Raw genomic sequence first — 18,034 nt, forward strand, 5'->3', positions numbered from 1 at the left:
AAAAAATTTGGAAATTGATTTTCAAAATCGCATACATGAAATTAAAAAAAAAATACATTGTAAAAGCCACAAACTAAGTATGAAGCTACTGATTGTTCGTAACTCCAATCATAAAACATATTATGTGTCAGTTCATCTCTCCATTGTGTCCATTCATTTGAACTCTCAAAATAATTGATCTCGTCCCCACTAATGGTAGCATAAAATGAGTCCACCTCGTCTAGATCCTTGTGTATTTCGTTAGTATTCATCTCCTTATTAATAAGATTATGAAGGCAACTCTGTGACTGTCTGAGTTTGGACTTGTATAGGGTAGTATGATTTTCTGCGGAGTATTGCCCATCTCCCTTTCATTAGCCCAAATGCACTCTTGATGACATTCCTCGCAGAAGAGTATTTCATGTTAAAAAATTCTCTTGCAGTTGCTAGTGCATTCCCTCCTCCACGCCATTTCGAGTGATGATATCATTCTCCTCTATATGGTGCCAAGAAGCCCTCCACATTTGGGTACCCAATATTGTTGGGTTTTATATCCTAAAACTCGCAGTTTGTAAAAGATAAATATATTCTATAGTCCATAAACTTATTATTGATTCTATAAATTGCATACATAAAAGTCTAAATCCAATAAACTAAGATCCATGACTATTATATGAATACTTGAACTTTATATAGAGACATAGAGATGGATTAAGTTCGAGTAAACAACCAAAATGGTCTATAGTACATGATTAAGGTTGGGTACCTTATTCTGGTAACACTATTGGATGCGGCCTACTCTATAGCTGTTACAAAATATTGTAAAGATACTATAAATGAAGTGATCCAGATTCATTCATGTATTGACATGAGGAGTAGGGGTATCCTATGCAATGAGTTTGTATAAGATCGGACCAAGAAATAAGTCATTCTTACTTTATAACGTTGTTTACTGTATAAAACTGACCATTTCACTTATATGACCTAGGTAATTCGATCTTAATTCTGAGCTACTATGAACTTCTGTTTATTCAGGATTATCCTTAGATTTGAATAGGTGAGGGTTGACTCAACAACGCCGGCTCAATAAGCCTCCCATTTTAGGTGTAAGATTGGATAGATAGCTAGGGACATAGGGTGGAAGACGAAATTCACGTCAACCCGATTTAGGGATAGGAGAAAGGTTGTTCTCTTAAGTACTGAATCCAGGTCTTGAACAAGGGGCCTCATCCTCTCACTAGGTTGAGAGGGATCTGGTTTAGTGACTGGATCACAAACCAATTGTTCATTAGAGGATCAGTAGAAACTGAAAGAATAAGATATAATCTCAGGGGTAAAACACACATTTGACTTAGCTGTTATTACGAACAACCTGTGAATGGTTGACTTACTAATTATGGTTAAATCATGTGGACATAATATATCTACGGTGAGGGGAGTGCAACTATGGACTTTAATGGAGTAACCTATTAGTTAACGAATAGGGGTTAATTCGGTGTAAAAAGTTTAGCCAATTAATCTCAAATCGTTGGAGCCCATGATCTGTAGGTTCGCGAGGTCCCCCTACTAGCTCATAAATCGATTAGCTTTAGAGTAGCGTGATAAGTTAATTTGACAACGTTCAAATTAGAATTAAACGAAATTGGAGAATTAATTAATATTTAAATGTGATTTACTTGATGAAGGTGGTATTTGTGTAAAATTAATTTAATATTTGATATTAAATTAATTATAATTAATTAAATAGTTTAATTAATTGTTATTAATTTTATTAGAAAATTAAGTTTGTAAAATTAATAAAGTTTTTAATTTTGAAAAATAAATTGATTTTAGAAATCAATTTATAAAACAAAATTAATTGTAAAACACAAAAAGATTGGAAAATTCCACCCATCTTCTCTAATAGCTCACTCAAAACCCACATAAGTTTTTGCTTCAATTTTCCAAGTATGAGGTGCTCTCCATGTAGCCTTCTTCATTGCATGATTGTCCTGCAATAAATAGAGAAGATTGAAGTGGAAATCAGAGAGGCAAACTATTAGAACTTGTTGAAGTTTTGTTGAAAATTTGAGAGGTTGAAGAAGTGTTCTTCAAGTTGCATAAGTGGTGTTCTTCTCCAAATTCCCTCAATTCAAGCTTATTTTGAGTCTCATAACTTAATCTAAAGCTCCAAGAGAATAGTAAGAAAGATCTTAAGGTGGTTCACAAGAAGAATTGGAGAAGTTTTGCAGCTGAATTCAAGATTAAATAGGGGGTGGGGATGGGACGGGGAAGTTTTCCCCATCCCCGCCCCGTCCGGTGGACATCTTTACTCATTAGCTATAACAACTTCTTGAGTTGAGATTTCAATTCTAGATGGAGCATTTGAAGGTGGAATATATGACTTAGTCACTTTCTTAATATCTGTAAATGCATTTGGTATTTAATTTTCTATGCTTAGTAAATGAATTATCTTTCAAACTTCCAGTTCGCATTGATGTGTACAAGGATCTAAATGAGACAATAATGATGCATTCTAGGCATTTTCATTTTCCAACTTCTTAATTCCTCTCCCTAATGTTAGAAAAGTTGTCTCATTAAAATGACAATCAACAAATCGTGTAGTAAATACATCATCTGTCAGGGGTTCAAGATATCTAATAATTGATGGGAAATAAAATTTGACATATATTCCTTGAAGGAACTCTTTCTTCAGAGAACCTTTGAGTGGAAGTGAATCGTCCAAATCTCATTTTGATTGAACACAAACATTAACGAACAGAATAAATTATGTATAAAACTAAATTACAACATGTTTTTGAATTAAAAATAAAGTTTAGAGTTTATACCTTTGAAGAACCGTTCTTCAAGTTAATCCCTTGGTCATTCACGAACACGTCGAACAACACGATCTCCCTTGAACAACAACAAGAAGCAATGAGTAAACTCAAACCAAACAGGAACACTACCACTTGGTGACCTTGGTATTCTCGGTGTGAGAATCAAGGAGTGGTGGATTCTAGCTAATTTTGGTTAGAGGGGAAGCTTTGAGTTTGAGGAGGAAGACAATCGAGTAGCCGACAAAGACTGTCGTGTAGACGATCAAGTATATCACATAGACTATTTTACTCGATTGTTTAGTCTCTCAAGGAATCGTATAGTAGTTCTCTATCGAGTAATACTTGTGTCCGGAATAATAAAAACCAATTTTCATTTATCCCACTTTTGCCATAAAACTAAATAACTACCCACTAAGGGTGGTTATGAAGAAAAAAGGGACAATTATCAAATAATTAATAATTATAAATAAATATGATAACTAACTTATCATATTATATTTATAACCTATAGTTTTAATATCGCATCATATATAATATATAAACCATAGTTCTTTTTCTCTATTTTATGGCATTTAATATAAATCATATTTATATTAAATTTAACAACTATGAATCTAATTCATAGAAAATATATTTGAATCATATTCAAATATTTATTCCTCCAATTAAACAATAATGTATCAAATACGTCATATCAATTATATCATATATAATTGAATTAGTATAATTATATGATATGTAATTAAATTCTCTCTTATTAATTTGAACATTTCAAATTAACCCAAAAACTGATTCTCAACTTAAATCCATTGAGCTATTAAGGGAACCTTATGGACTAGCTTGAAGCTCCAATGGTACGTGAATAACTAATTAAACTCTTTAATCACATTATCCACCATTCGTTAACTGTCGGACACTCTTCTAAAGACCGACAATTGCACTCTTCGCACTACAAATATATTTTCTGTGTCCATTGGATATAACCAATCAACAGTACGATTATCCTTCACAAATTGCTCGTAAGTACAGCTGGGCCAAATTACCATTTTGCCCTTGCAGTTACATCTAACTCTTAACTTCTTAAGTACCACTGATCCCTCTAATGAATAATAGATCATAGTTTCACTATGACTAAATCCCTCTTGGCCCAAGAGAGGGTGTGACGCCACATTGTTCAAGACCGAAATTAACCCTTAAGGGAGCAATTTATCTAGTTACCCTTATTTCGGGAAGGAGTGAATTTCATCTTGTGTAGTTGAATTCCCAGCTCCCAATCAGATGAATCCCCAAAATGGTAGACTTGAGTCGTGGTCCGGTCTTATACAAACTCCTTTATATATAATATCCCCACTCGCATGTCTAATACATGAATGATCAAGATCAGATCATTTGTAGCACTTTACAACATTTGTAACATCTACAAAGCGGGTCATACTCGTAGTGTTAACAGGATAAGATATCTAGCCTTATCCATATACTATAGACCATTTAGGTTATCACTTAAACATGATCCACCTGTATGTCTCCACATACATGTTTAAGTTACAACGATAATCATAGATGTTAGTTTATTGGTTTGTGGTTAATGTAACTAAATATTAGAAGTGAATAAAATATCATATATTATTAATCACTAAAATGTTTGTTCATACAAGTGTTTACAAACTACAGGACCCTACGAGATTTAGGGCATCAACTCCAAGATTCCTAACCTCCTTCGAGGTCCCATTTTAGTACGTTGTGGTGGGGCAATTGGAACATTGTTGAATGAAATTTTGATTGCGGCAGACGGAACGTAATAATGCGTAATGCAACGTAAATGTAATGCCACCGCAAAGGATGGAGAAATAGAGAATGGATTGTGGATGATGTGTGGATGCAGTGATGAATCACGCTTCTCGATAATAAATGCGATACTACGTTCTAAAATAATGTATCCAATGCTGATGATATGCGTTCGTAGTATGCATTCATGTAGTATGCGCGTGTCACAAGTTTTCTTGCGCTAGAACCAAGTATAATTCCAACGAAAGTTTCTCAGAGTGATCTGAGGTCGAAGACGGGGATTACGATGATCAATGTGATACTAATGTGATATATGCGACCAAAAACAAAATAATAATGAATTGTATTGGAAAAGTAAAATGCGATGACAAAGTAAAATGCGATGATAAAATAAAATGCGATGATAAAATAAAATGCGACGATAAAATAAAATGTGGTAATAAAATGAAATGCGGTGACAAGTAAATAAATAAATAAACAAATAAATAGGCTGTCTGTGAAGATGTGCAAGTATCTGATGGAATGCGATGACAAGTCTTGTGAAATGTGTCAGAAAGAGAATGGGTTGGGAGAAAGGACATCGCAAGTTTGTCAATCCTATTAAGGACGCAACTAAGGTTCCGCTTTCCCTTGGCTTACACCTCTCAGTGATCGGCCACGTTCCCATATGTCTATGGTGAATTAGGGATGAACGTTGCGAATGCAAGGTTGTTTCCATTTCTAGAAATACTTCTTGCTTTAGTTAACACATTCTTCAAACATTCTTTCGAGAGGTGGATTAACATCTTCACTTCTGCTCTCACAGGTGAAGATGCCGTTGAGCATGCGTTAGCTAAACTTAACTGATCTCTTCAACAAGGATTAACTTACTCACTTAATCCTTCCCTCTAACCCTGGGGATTAGTTACACATGATGAAAGAGATGGATGATGAATGTATGATATTAAAATCTAAAGATTAGCTTTTGTTATAGATGAATGAATAGAAGATTAGAAATGAACACAGTTGATGAATAGAAAGTGAGAACAAATAAGGAAAGCGTATCAATGTCTTAACACGGATCCCGATCGGAGACGATTTGCTTGCCGCTGTGTAGAAGGAATGTGGTGGAATACTTCCTTCTCAGGCAGGTTTCCCAGGTAGAAGTTGATCTTTGCATAGAGCTTCCCTGTGAATGAATTTCTTGCTCTCGAGACTTCTCTTTCGGTCTTATCTCGTCTTTCTCCCGGATTTTCTCTAAGTGTCTCTTTAGACAGCCTCTTTTCTTTGAAATTGATGTAGCTATTTATAGACCTTGGTACCTCCTTTGTTAGTGGTCCCACTCTGAAAAGCTGCTTTTTCTGCCATGGCTTGGTGGAAATGTCTGCTCTGCTCCACATTCAATTTGTCAGATTGTACAACAGAAAAGTTGTACACTTTCAGAAATCCCCACGAATGCGTCACTCTTTTAATCTATGATCAATCGCCGTATGTGATGCAAATGCGTTGATCTTTTTATCCAGGATCGATCGCCGTATGCGGTGCAAATGCGTTGATCTTTCCGTTCATGATCGATCGTCGCATGCGCTGCAATTGCGTTACTCTTTTTCGTTCTCGATTGACCGTCGCATGCAGTGCGAATGTGTTGTTCTTTTTATTCTCGAGCGATCGTCGCATGCGGTGACCTGTTTCCTGCAAAACAAAGACTTGGACATCCCTTTTTGCCATCGCAATGGGGTTAGCGGGTGTGTTTCCGACAGTTTACAACTTTTGCGTTTCTAAGCCAATTTCTATACGTTCAACGCAACATTTTCCTTCTTTTTTTCGCATATTCTAAATAAGACGGTATAAATAACTTGTATTTTTATAAGTTATCAACCATATTTTTCACCACCAAAAATCGCAAATGGAAAATATTTGGCTCCTGATGCGTTGTGAATGGTGATGCGATTATGATGTGAGTTTGCAATGGTATGTGTTATGCGATGCAAGTTTTCCTATTAAGACCCAAGTATAAGCCTCACTAGGTTTCCTGGTAAGTCCAAGGTCGAACACAGGGACTACTGAATAAATATGCGACAACGACTTTGATTCTCTTGCGGTGGTGAAAACAAATAAGTTGGACGGTGTTTTGATTAAGAAAGTTTCCTATGCGATGAAGTTCGAATGAAGAGTTAATGAAATCAAGAAGTACAATGAGTATGCGATGAACGGGTTGAGAAGAAGTTTAGTTAACACTTCCTAAGATTAAGTACAAGTTATGCAATCATGCTACCCACAAACAACAGCATGTCATCTCTCAATAAAAATGCCATAATTCCTATTTCTAGGACGCATGCGATGTGTATGAAAAAGTCGATAGGACTTATATTTAAGCCTATATTCTTGTCTATGCGATGATGCATGATGCACACATAAAACAAGGTGACTGCATACTATCATATCCTATTTCTAGGATGCATGCGATGTGTAAATAGTGATAGAACTTATGTTTAAGTTTCTATTTCTTGCTTATGTGGTTCTAATCTGACTCTCTCAAACCTAGATTCTAATTAGACTCTCTCAAGTATCTCTAAAGGGTGAATGACTGTCACACCCCTCCCCGAGCCCGCACTCCTGAGCCTGAGGAGAGGCATGATATTAACTGATGCTACTTTGGTTAACTTACTAGTTTCCTTTTAATAACCTTACTTATAACAGCAGCGGAAAAAATATTACATGCTTTAATTAGAAACTAGTTTACAAACTCAAGTTACATTTACCTGAAAGACATTATCCCGACAACCAATCTCATTTAATACTATTTCTAGACTTGTGGCAAACCTTACCCAACACCGCAACCTGGACTCGTCAGCTACCTACAAGAGAAACACAGAGACAAACCATGAGCTTTACAAAGCTTAGTGAGTGGTAAAACAAATACAAGTCTTTTATAAGCATTATCACGAGGTTCCAATGCAAACCTCTACCATATCATGAAGCTTTCACAAACCCACCTACATACACAGAAGATGGTTAACATTTCATATCTAAACATATCAACCTATGTGCACATAGTTCTCCCTCTCATAGGCTCAGAAGCTAGGCCTGTCGGCCCTCTGACCATCCCATTCAAGGTTTTTCCGTCCCACAGGCTTAGAAACTAGACTCCTCGGTCCCCTGACCATCATGTAAGGATTTATTTTGGGCTCAGGCTCTAGGTCCATAGACCCCTTGACCATCCCAACGTCATACACATCTCATAGCATAAACTACAACATATCAATTCACAATATGCTTAAAAGAGCAAAAGAAGAAACCACTCACAGTGATCTGTTGAGATCTTCCTTCCCGGTTCACCTGGTTTCCCTTGTTCCTCCGCTAGACCCTATTTCAGGTTTAACTTTAAACTTAGATTACTCACTCTTTCGAGCCTTATCTCAAGACATTCCCTTCTTAAAAAATGTGTGAAAATTCTTAACTATAATACCTTAAAGTTTCGCCTTGAAATTCCTTGGCGAAAGTTTCAAGTCTCAAGTTTATTCCTCCTGGCCCGACTGTTGATAACGGGCAGAAATGCACGTTATCATAATGTTAAGTTCTTAAACAATATTGGATTGCATTGATGAAATATGTTAAATTGCATCCATTAAGCATAAAATTTATAATATTACAGTCGTATGCGTCCAACGCATTAGAATAGTTGATCTTTATATTTTTGTCCAGAATATGCGTTAACGCAATGCAAAGATTGCGATCATAGGAATTCATTGGTCGAGCGCAACTTCACCGCAAGACTTTACATTGATCTTGCTAGCAAACATTCACCCAAGAAGAATCGCCGCAACTTGGTCAGCACAACATGGTGGGTGCAACTGGGTGAAAGGATAATTAAGAGCGATGAGACAGAAAGCTGATGACAGTCGGATCCAAATTAAGTTGATAGCCGATAACGGTCACGAAGTACATTCAGCTTTATCGGTGATAATTATTCGACGCGTTAATCAGGAATTAAAGCTGTCCCATCTGTACAACCGGGAGAGAGAAGCCACCTTTCACCATTGATGCCCTATAAATATCAAGTGCATTCTTCAGAAAGTCGGTTGACGAGTTAACCAGTTGCTTCTGTTCATAGTTTTCTTTTCCATTTTACGGCGGAGCAAGAGACAAGTGGTGGCACCGGAGATCGCCCAGGGAAACTCGAGAGAGAACCTTGGGGCGTAAGAGCAGAGAGCGAGAATATCTTTAGAGCACGAGTAGAAACAGTGTAAACGCCTGGCAGCAAGAAATTCTACCAGGCTCTTTACTATACTTGCATTGTTATTTTGTACTTCATCTTCATATCTATTCAATAAAAGTTCTATTTCTACATCTGCTCACTCTCTTAATACGCATGAGTAGCTAAACTAGTTGAATGGGTTGAGAAGAACTAAGCTAACATCACCTAGGAAGTTCATTGCTTGCGATTGTCTTGTTTTATGCTGTGCAAAATACCTTTTAGAGTTACTCGAGAGAGAATCTAAATAAAGAACCTAATGTCTTGAGAGAGCTAGGTTAGAATCTGGACTTGAAAAAGCAAGATTAGACTTGCATAAACAAGAGATAGGGACTTAGAGATAAGCTCTGTTTATCAACTTGCATCACATGCATCCTAGGAATAGGAATGATATTATGTTGTCGCATATTTGTGTGAATGTCATGTTGTCATCGCATAAATAGAGACAGATGTTTATGTGTAAACCCTGTAGACTTATCGCATATTTATCGCATGCGTTCTAGCCTTAGAAGCCGTAGAATTCACGCTGAGAAGTGGTTTACTTTTGTATGGATGTTGCATGCTCGCAAAGTATGAACGCATTCTAGGGAGTGTTAGCCGAAACTTTTCTCAACCCGTTCACCGCATATTCATTGTATTTCCCGTTTACCAACTCTTTTCAAACTTCGTCGCATTCGTTACTTGTTTTCATCAACGCAAACAACAAACCCAACGATTTATTTATTTAACTGGTTATCGCAAGTCTTCATAAAAATCACCAACGCAACTATTTTCACAAGTCCCTGTGTTCGACCCTGGACTTACCAGGAAACTCAGAGGAATTTACACTTGAATTCCGCTGGGGAAACTTGAGTACACAACGCAATTCCATCAACGCATATGATCTATATTTCCACTTAATAAAATAATGGATCAAGTTTTTGGCGTCGTTGCCAGGGACTTCGGCAAAATCATTTGTTAACGGTCATTTTTTTTTATTTCTTTGTAGAACTCTCAATCTCTGGCGAATTACAACCTGGAGATTGAGAGGAATTTTAGACGAAGATTGAGAAACCACCAACAGCAACCACAATCTGATAAAGAAGAAATGGCGGAGCAGCCTGGAGGTGGAGCACCAAATGATAATAATGTCATGGCGAATCTGATTCTGTTGGCAAACAATCACAATAGACCCATTAGGGACTATGCATCGCCAAACCTTTATGATTTCTCTCCGGGAATCATGAGGCCTGCCCTCGACGGAAGTAGATTCGAGATGAAACCGGTGATGTTGTAGATGATCCAGACTGTAGGTTAATTTGGAGGAAGGCGTGGCGAGGATCCGCACGCCCACCTTTAAAGTTTTATTGAAATCTGCAATACTTTTGTGTTCCTAAACATCTCTGCTAAGGAAGTTCGACTAATGTTGTTCCCATTTTCTCTCTGTGATCAGGCTAGGAAATGGGCTTATTCGCTCGAACCAGGAGAGATTACTTCTTGGGAACTGGTAGTGGAGAAATTCATGAAAAAGTATTTTCCACCTATCGAGAACGCAAGATGTAGGAAGCTTATTACTAATTTTGAACAAGATATGGACGAATTGTTCAACGATGCTTGGGCGAGGTTTAAAAGGTTGATCCAGGATTGTCGGCATAATAGGCTACCGGACTGCCTTCAAATGGAAATTTTCTATTACGGTTTGAATCCCGCTTTGCAGACTGCTGATAATGCAGCAGCCGCTGGTGGTCTGCTTGACAAAACTTATGATGAAGCAAAGAATATCCTGGACCGCATCTCCAAGAACCATGAAGACTGGAGGAAGAGTAACAAGAGATTGAGACTTAAAGATTCTGATGTAAACAACGGTGCTATTGTTTCATTACAAAACCAAATGACTGCAATGATGAATTTGATTCAAGGAATGGCGATCAGCAACCCAACACCACAAGGTGGGAAAATCAACGCAATAAGTCAAAACACCGTAAGGTGTACGACTTACAGTGATGGGCATGCGATGGAAGATTACCTACAAAATCCATAGTCTGTATATTTTGTAAAGAATAATCCCTTTTCAAACACTTACAACCCCGGGTGGAGAAACCACCCCAATTTTGCATGGAAGAATCAACAACAAAATTTTCAATCTGTGGCGCAAAAAGAAGGGCCACCAGGATTCTTCCAACGCCATAACAGTCAATAGAGAAATCAAGCAAGTAGCTCACAACAACCACCACAATCCTTTTCTCTGGAGAGCCTATTGAAGCAATATATAGAGAAAAACGAGATAGTGCTTCAAAGTCAGGCTACGTCCATCCACAACCTCGAATTACAAATGGGCCAAATTGCGAGTGTGTTGAAAAGTAGACCGCAAGGGGCGTTGCCAAGTTCTACCAAACTTCCACGCAACCCAGGGGGATTAGGTAAGGAGCAATGTTAGGTTGTGACATTGCGCAGTGGAAAGAATGTGGAAGGGGAAAAGAAGGAGCATAGTAGAACAACTTCCATCGCAATGGAGCCTGAGATTGCGGTAACGCAAGAAGAAGAAAAAGAAAATGAAGCAGTGGAACCTGAGGTTGCGTCAACCTCGAAGTCAAATGAAATGGGAACCGTGAAAGTTCAGTTACCACCTTTCCCTCAGAGGCTAAGGAAGAAGAAAAACGAAGAGGTACAGTACCAACGCTTCTTATCTATGTTAAAGCAATTACATGTTAACATTCCTTTCAGTGAAGCGATTGAGGAAATGTCTGCCTATGCCAAGTTTCTGAAGGACATGGTAACTAAGAATAGAGGCGCTGGAAAATTTGCCACGGTGGCATTAATGCAAAGTTCCAAATCCATTATCCCACCGAAGATGAGCGATCCTGGGAGCTTCACTATTCCATGCTCCATAGAAGGACTCTATATTGGGAAGCCTTGTGTGACTTGGGGGCCAACGCAAATTTGATGCCGCTGTCAATTTTTAGACAATTAAATGTGGGGAAACTTGTGCCCACATCGGTGACTCTCCAATTGGCTGATAGATCCCTGCTTCATCCAGAAGGTAAGGTGAAGGATGTGCTGATCACGATTGATAAATTTATTTTGCTAGCTGACTTCATCATTTTAGACTATGAGACCGACAAAGATGTGCCCATCATTTTGGGACGACCTTTCCTATCAACAGGTCATGCTCAAATTGATGTGCACGAGGGAGAAATCACTTTGAGTATAAATGGACAGAAGCTCAAATTTAATATAATTCATGCCATGAAATTTTCAGATGAAGAAGACCTGCAAGATTCTGATGATGACCTGTATTTAATTGAAGAAGAAAAGTCTGATGAAGAGTGTGAAGAAGAGGATGCCAACACATCCATAGCTGCCTGCAATGCGATCGTAGCAAAAACAAACAAAGAAGAAGAAATGATCGCAACGCAAAAAAAAAAGCCAAAAGAAGAAAGAAAAACAACGCAACCTTCCCTCGTGGAACCACCAACACTTGAACTAAAGACCCTACCAACCCATTTGAAGTACGCATTTCTGGGGCAGAATGAAAAGCTGCCAGTGATAATTTCCTCTGCGCTCAACGAAGATCGAGAGAATGTATTGATGAACATTCTTAAGAAACATATGCGAGCAATTGGCTGGACGCTCACTCAGACGACCACAAAGTAATAATTGAACATCAACGCTGACTCAACCCTGCGATGAAAGAGGTCGTCAAAAAGGAGATTATCAAGTTGTTGGATGCGGGCATTATCTATCCCATAGCAGATAGCACGTGGGTCAGCCCCGTGCAATGTGTGCCAAAGAAGGGCGGAATGACGGTTGTCCCAAATGAGAACAACGAGTTAATACTGCAAAGAACCATCACTAGATGGCGGATATGTATGGACTACCGCAAGCTAAATGCGGCCACAAAGAAAGATCACTTCCCTCTGCCTTTTATCGATCAAATGCTAGACAAATTAGTAGGGAATGATTTTTATTGCTTCCTAGATGGGTATGCCGGATACAATCAAATCATGATAGCTCATGAAGATCAAGACAAGACCACATTCACCTGCCCATATAGGACGTTTGCTTTTCGTCGCATGCTGTTTGGCCTCTGCAATGCGCCAAGCATGTTCCAAGGGTGCATGATGGCGATCTTTTCAGATTATCTCGAGGACTCTATGGAAATATTTATGGATGACTTCTCCGTTTATGGGAACACTTCTAGAGTCTGCTTAGCCAACTTGGAGAAGATTCTGAAAAGATGTGAAGAGATAAATCTGGTGCTAAATTGGGAAAAGTGTCATTTCATGGTTAAGGAGGGTATAGTGTTGGGACACAAAATCTCCTGGGAAGGGTTGGAGATGGACAAAGCAAAGATTTAAGCAATTGAAAAACTCCCACCTCCAACCAGCGTGAAGGTTGTACGAAGCTTCTTGGGGAACGCTAGATTTTATAGAGCTCTGCTTGAGAAATTGGGATGGAAGTGTTTATAGAATGTGACTAACCTTCTTCCAAAGAAAGTGGGAAAATCCTAAAAGTTGGGATTTTCCACTTTCACTTTTTTTTTTTTTTTTCAATTTCTCTTTTATTTAAATTTTGATTTCCAAAATAAAAAATCATTTCAATTGAAAAACTGAAATTTATTAATTTTAAAAAATTAATTCAATAATTAATTTTTAATAAAATTAATAAATTAATTAAATAATTTAATTAATTTAATATCAAATATTAAATTAATTCGTCACCAATTCCACTACCATGAATTCTTCTTCATGAATTTAATTTTTAAATTAGATTTAAATATTAATTGATTCTCCAATTTTGTTTAATTTCAAAATTAAACGTGTAATTATATCACATATAATCACTAATTCCCTTAATTCTAATTAGAACGTTTCCCTTAATTCGCTACTCTAAGGCTAATCTGTTTGTGAGCTAGTAGAGAGACCTAGTGGACCCACAGATCATGGGTTCTAACGATCCGAGATTAATTAGCTAAACTCTTTACACTGAATTAACCCCTATTCGTTAACTATTGGGTCACTCTACTAAAGTCTAGAGTTGCACTCTTCTCACTGTAGATATTTTGTGTCCACTCGATATAATCATGATTAGTAAGTTAACGTTTCACAAGTTGTTCGTAATAACGGTTGGTCCAAAAGGCTATTTTACCCACGAGATTACCTTTTGTTCCTCAAGTCCATTGATTCTCTAATGAACAATTTGTTTGTGATCCGATCATCAAACCGAGCCCTTCTCGAGCCAATGAGAGGGTGGGGCCCCTTGTTCAAAATCCAGAGTCAGCACTTAAGGGGACAACCTTTCTACTATCCTTGAAAGCAAGGAGTGAATTCCTTCTTGTACCCTATATCCCTAGCTATCTACCCGATCTTACACCTGAAATAGGAGGCTTATTCAGCCGATGCTGTTGAGCCAACCCTCACCTATGCAAATCTAAGGATAATCTCAAATAAACGGGAGTTCATAGTTAACTCAGGATTAAGATCAAGGTACCTAGGTCATCGTTGTGAAATAGTCAGTCTTAAACAGTAAACAACATTATAAAGTAAGAGTGACTTATTTCGTTGTCCAATCTTGTGCAAACTCATTGCACACAATGCCCCCATTTCTCATGTCACTACATGTACGAATCAGGATCACTTCGTCTATAGCACTTTACAACTCCTTGTACTACAGAGTGTACCGTATTCGATAGTGTTACCAGAATAAGGCACCCAACCTTATTCATATACTATAAATCATTTAGATTATTTACTCGAACCTGATCCACTCTTATGTCTCCACATAAAGTTCAAGTAATCATGTTATAGTCATGGATCTTTTAGTTTATTGGATTTATTTCTAAAATGAAATAAGCAATTCATATATTCAATACAACTTTATTGAATCGGACTTCAAAACAACTTTATTGATTTATAGCATGAGTTTATTGTTTACAAACCACGAGTTTTAGGACATGAAACTCAGCAAACTCCCACTTGGAATAAAACTCCAGTGGTAACATACATATGAATATATAATGCTGAGTTTTTTAGTTTTACGGAAAAATACAACAAACTAGGATATCACAAACCCATGGTTTTTCTTTTAGGTATAACATACCCATGAGTTTTCCCCCCACTTGCCTTAGGTTATTCAACTCCTAATCCTAGTCGTACTAGGTGATCCTCAAACACTTTAGCCGAGAGGATTGCTATAAATGTTTTAGTATACAATGGACTTCTTATTAAACAATATAGGGAATGCATCTTATTGTCACAACTCTTCGTTTTTCAATGTTGTCATCAAAACTTGATGACTCGAGTTTCTAATAAACTCAAAATGTGGCTAGGCTATCATACATCATCTCCCCCCCCCCCCCCCCACTAGATCGAGATACCCTTAACTCTTTGAGTAAGAAGCATTTAACCTGTCTAAACAACTTTTGTTACAGTATCAGCTTTAATCAATAACTCTTATTGATATACACTTGATTGTATGGAAACTAAATAATACATGGTAATCTCGTATACTTTTTTAGGAAAAAATTTAGTATTTGTCAACACAAACACTTGATTTTTTTTTTTTTTTTTTTACATGAAAAGTATACTACTTTTGGATTGCCTACAAATAGGCATGCTATTTGAATGGTATTCCGATATTAAGGTTTCGACACCAACATATATGCCAATCTATTCTCTAGATTTCCAAATTATGTAAACATTTTTTACATCTCATAAACAACTTTTATGAGTTTTCCCCATCTCGTATGGAGTTTCAGAAAATACCTTTAAAAATAGAACGATGTTCAAAACAATTAAGACAACTAGGTGTAGAGAGTTTTCACTGAATTTTATGTTCTATCAAAATAACTCTAGAAATCTCAAACTCTCTATTTTCTTTACTTTGATCCAATCGAAGTATTTCAGATTTATTTTATCTAACAAGTTTTATACACCTTGAACTCTTCAAGTGTTCTAAACTAATTACTTAGATTAAATAATTCTTTGCTTATTCATTTATAGTCGTTTAAATATCTAAATATTTGCAAATAGTTTTTAACTTAGTTGTTTCTAACAGAAGTTGCAATAGAGAAGAACAAATATACCATTTTGCTAATGAACATTTCATTTATAACAAAGGTTTATACACAATATGTTTCTAACAAAAGATAAAAGAACTTTCATTACAATAACAAAAATAAACAAATTTATCTTCTAACAGCAACTGCATCTCCCACTATTGTTCTGAGAAATACTCCCATGTTCAAAACTTGGAGTTTACAAGGAACTAGTCTCATTGTTTTGCTTTCTCTGCTCTTTTCTCTACAAGGTATTGTGGGCAGGTTCTCTTCCAGTACTCTTCTTCACTGTAGTGGAAACATTTTCCTTTATCTGCAGCATTTACCTTGCCTTTTCTGTCAATAGGTTTCTTTTTCCCTTTCCCTTTGTTCTTCTTTACTAGAATACTCTTATTCTTTGAAGAAGAAGTAATATCAGGCTTTTTAAAGGACGATCCTCTTTTCTCAGCAGTAGTAACATTTACTTCTAGTTTCAGTTCTTTAGCTCTCATCATGGTCTGGTAAGCCTGAAGCTCATTGAGAAGTGTAGTCGAGTTATACTCTATTTTATTCATCAGTGTATTCGTACAGAACTGCAAGAAACTCTTCGGAAGAGATTCAAGAATAATATAGTGAGTCAGAATAAGTGCTATCGAGGGGAAGTCAAATACTCCTTCACTAAAGCAAGACATTCTTGACTAAATACTATCTCTAGAATAACTTATATTTCGATAGTCATTTAGCTACCATTTTTGTTCAGAACTTACTAACACTTTAGTAATTCCGTAAGTGTAACCCTCCATGTTTAGACCTCAGAGGTCGGCCCCAACGATGCTATCGAATTGGAAAGTCAAATCTGGAAAATGACCTAAGAAATCCTATCCATTTCTGGAGTTTGAGTTGTTCTGAATCCTATGTTACAACCTTCCAAGGGGATAGCCGTCGTTAAATGACTAGCAAGACCGACTTAAAGATGACAAGCAGACACAACATAGGAATCTCACGGTTCAAACAAACAAAAGAGACCGCAGGACACGTTGACACATACACTTCGCCCACTTACTATGGACTACTTCCCCCATTCACCTTGATTTTGTCCCATACAAATACTTTCCGAATGGAACAGTCGAGGTTCATAATTGACACGAAGTGTTGTATGGACCTCACGGTGTGAACTTTCTAGGGACGTGAGAGTTGAAATAAATATATCATATATTTGATTTTACATTGAACAACCCCCTTTCATTCACCTTGATCTTGACCCAATGCAAACACTTTCCGAATGGAGGTCACTCCCAGGGTGACACGAAGTGTCGCATGAATCTCAAAGTGTGAAACTCTTAGGATGCGAGAATGAAAAATCAAAACATCACTTTTGATTTTACTGTGAACAACTTCCCCTATTCACCATAATCTTGATTCATGTAGTCACTTTTTTAATGGAGGTTACTCCCAGGGTGACACGAAGCAAAACGTGAATCTCGATTGTGAACTCTTAGGGATGTGAGAGCTAAAAATAACATATCGTATATGTTATTAATCTCTCACTGAAGCATTTTAAAATTCCCATTGAAGTGTTCTAATAATATATCATATATGCTATTAAACTCCCACTAAAGTGCCTAACATTTTTTTGGGTATATCTTTACTCAGGTTTGTTCCGGCTAATTAAACAACCTAAATCTAGGTATTTATCCAAGTATAACGTTTATATTTGGATTTAACCTACAATGTCTAGATGATAAACCAATTTTAAAACCTCACACCATTCATGTATTGCTCATAAAATCGGTTAACAATGCTCAATTATTCAACCATAATCCTCAGGTAGGAGGTGTTCCATAGACCGTCAACTTAAGAACCCCCAGCCTTAGATAGGATTATATACTGGTTGAGTTTGTAACTATATTTTACAAGATGTCGACCTATTTTAACTATTAAAATAGGTCGTTAACTTACGTGAGTATGCAGCTTATCTTTGTTATGGATTTTAAATGTCTAAATTAATTTTATAACAACTTACAAAATTTTAGACATGCTAAGCATCCATAACATACATCAAAGACATTCAACATTTAATATAACATTTATATTAAAACATTTGAAATCCTATACATGCATATTATATATTATAACACTTTGTAATATACTTTCAATGCATGTAACATGCTTCCTATGGTGGGATTTTAAATCTACATGGCA

This window comes from Benincasa hispida, chromosome 1 (assembly GCF_027475165.1).
Source record: "Benincasa hispida cultivar pf3 chromosome 1, pf3_genome.v1.1, whole genome shotgun sequence".
NCBI classification, from domain to species: domain Eukaryota; kingdom Viridiplantae; phylum Streptophyta; class Magnoliopsida; order Cucurbitales; family Cucurbitaceae; genus Benincasa; species Benincasa hispida.